Source organism: Palaemon carinicauda, chromosome 11 (assembly GCF_036898095.1).
Source record: "Palaemon carinicauda isolate YSFRI2023 chromosome 11, ASM3689809v2, whole genome shotgun sequence".
Taxonomy (NCBI): domain Eukaryota; kingdom Metazoa; phylum Arthropoda; class Malacostraca; order Decapoda; family Palaemonidae; genus Palaemon; species Palaemon carinicauda.
Genome location: NC_090735.1, coordinates 148,312,781 through 148,315,610, shown reverse-complemented (window position 1 = coordinate 148,315,610; position 2,830 = coordinate 148,312,781). Strand labels below are relative to the sequence as shown.

General features: G+C 40.1%; 1 pseudogene; it reads left to right on the top strand.

Moving 5' to 3' along the window:
* Window positions 1-1,051: 1,051 nt before the first annotated feature.
* Window positions 1,052-2,830, top strand: part of LOC137649839 (uncharacterized) — a 2,081-nt pseudogene continuing 302 nt past the window's right edge.

The following is a 2,830-nucleotide window of genomic DNA, read 5'->3' as shown; positions in this document are numbered from 1 at the left end:
TCCTTCCCCTCGGGTCTGTTTATGATATTTCTATGCCTGTTAATAACTTGCAATTTTCTTAGTTCGTCAATCCTTAGTCTTCTCTTCCTTTCCCCGCTTCAAAGTCTAGGAACTCATTCTTTTTATCTTAGTCTATCTATTATCTGTTATTCTCATTATATGCCCCGCCTATGTCAGTTTGATACTTACATGCTGTTAAAATATCCTCTACTTTAGTTTGCTCTCGTATCCACGTTGCTCTTTTTCTGTCTTAGTGTGAATCCCATCTTCATACTTTCCCTAGCACTTGGAGCTTTAACTAGCTTATGTTCTAAGGCTTTAGTAAGGATCTAAGTTTCTGATGCATAAGTTAATACTGATAAGACATTTTCATTAAATGATTTTTTTTTTATAGGAGAAAGTGGTATTTACATTTCTTAATCCCATTTTGTTTACCAAAAGCTCTTCATCCCATGTTTACCATTTTTTTTTTTTTAATTTCGGTCACATGTCCTGGGAAATCACTTACTGTCTTTTCTAAGTACACATATTCATCAGCAAGCTCTATGGTTTGGTTAACACTCTTATTTGTGGTCTGCATTTTGGGAACAGGCGTCTATGTACCGTTGGCTGTTATGTACCACCAACTTCTATGTACCATCCCTGGCTGCTATGTACCATGCATGGCTGCTATGTATCTGGCTGCTAGGTACCATGCATGGCTGCTATGTACCTCAAATAGTATTAACACATAAGTACCTTATATAAATTGTAATATTAAACTTTACAAAGTTAATATAAACCATTACAAAGTTATACCCAGAACGGTGGAGGACTCTGAACCTACCTAACTACCTAACAACATAGAAAAATAACAAGCTAGCTGAGCAGTGGCTCAGCTAGCTTGTTGATGGCTGGAGGTGAACAGTTACTGAACTCTATGCCAGATAGAATGGACAGAGGCACAAAGTTCCTAGCCCCACCATGGCTCCTTCGAGACTAGTGGATCTGCTCAGCATTTACTTCCTAACTCTAGTGGACGTGCACTCTCAGTCATCCTTTTTATACCACCATGGCATCAGCGGTTTCCCTTTGCTCAGGATGTGGATTGTGTGTTCGCCCTAAACAGGAAGCCCTTATCTGTGACGGATGAAAAAAGTGGCGCCACCGCTTATGTGGTACAGAAATATCACAATCTGAGTACATGAATATAAACAGACGATTGAAAGCTGGTCAAGTTTTCATGTGGTGTTGCCCAGACTGTCCTGACTGGATGGAAGTTTCAGGTATAATTATAATTATCTTTTTGTTTTCCCATTATCTTTTTCATAATTATCTTTTTGTTTTCCTAAGCCTGTTGATAAGACCATATAGCTGGCTAAGGGTGTGTGTGGAGGGGGGAGGGGGGGTCCTCACTTTCATTTGAATGCGTCAACATATTCTGCGAGAAATAGCACTTGGTATACACCATTTTACATTCACGTGGTTTCAGGTCCCGATGCCGATGATCCTTCTGATGCCTTCCCAGTTGAACAGCAGCCTGCAACAATCAATAACACACCCAATGACTTCAATATCATACTTCCTATTGATGACGTCACGCCAGTTGCAAAAACCTCATTAGTTGGTGAAGCGTTACCGACAACTATCCTTGCAGACACTCCTGTGACCTACAAAATTGTTTCTGGTGGAACAAGAAAAGGCAGATCTCTCCTCGCTGATTCATTGGGTTTTACATACACCAGGAAGCAAGAGTCGTCTGTATCAGTAATATGGATATGCACCTACCGTAGTAAAAAGTGCTATGCAACAATTTCACAGCAAGTAGGAACAATGAACTTCAAAAGTGGACACCACCAACACACACATCCTTGGGATCATGGTGCTGAACTCGAAGCATCAACACGAGCTTTCGTTAAAAAGTCAGCTTTGAAATGCCCATTTGCATCATCTGGGGGAAATAGTAAAGAAAGCACTCTCAAGCTATGAAAATTCAGATGTTCCCTTATCAAATATAAACACTCTAGTCAGATGCACCAATCGCGCCAGAGAAGGACAACGTCCAAAACACCCTGAAGATACCAGTTTTGAATTAAACAGAGATCATGTTCCCAAGGACTTTCTTCGAGCTGATCTATTTGAGAATGGGCAACGGCATCTCGAATTTGCAACGTCTATTCAGTTGCAACACATGTCCAAGTCTAAAACTTGGTACGTGGACGGCACTTTTAAACTTGTTCATACCCCTTTTGTTCAACCTTTAAGTGTGCACAGTTTTATAAAAAAAAGGATGAAATTTTGAAACAGGTTCCATTGTGCTTTGTCCTAATGTCAAGAAGAAAGAAAAAGGACCACGTAGCTGTCCTAATAAAAATCACTGAGTTAACACCAACATCAGTTTGTGATGTTGTTGTGGATTTTGAGAAAGCACTATGGTCGGCATTCATGGCTGCTGGTTTCACTGGGCCCAAGCAGTGTACCGAAGAGTAAAAACACTAGGTCTACAAAATGCCTATATTAATCAACTCGCTGTAAGACAATTCATTCAGCAGTTAATGGCGCTGCCAAACTTACCTCCATCACATATATAGCCAGCTTTTCGCCATATCACTAGCCAGCCACTTCCTGATCAACGATTAAAAGATCTCATTACTTACTATAATAATATATGGATCAGGAATGAGATGCATCCTCCACATTCTTGGAGCTGTTACAAACGCCCTATTCGGACTAGCAACGACGTAGAAGGGTGGCACCATGCGATTAACAGAGTAGCAAAAACCAATTCAATTAACATGTACTTCTTAATTAGTATTCTCCATGATGAAGTCAGTAGAATTACCATCATTGT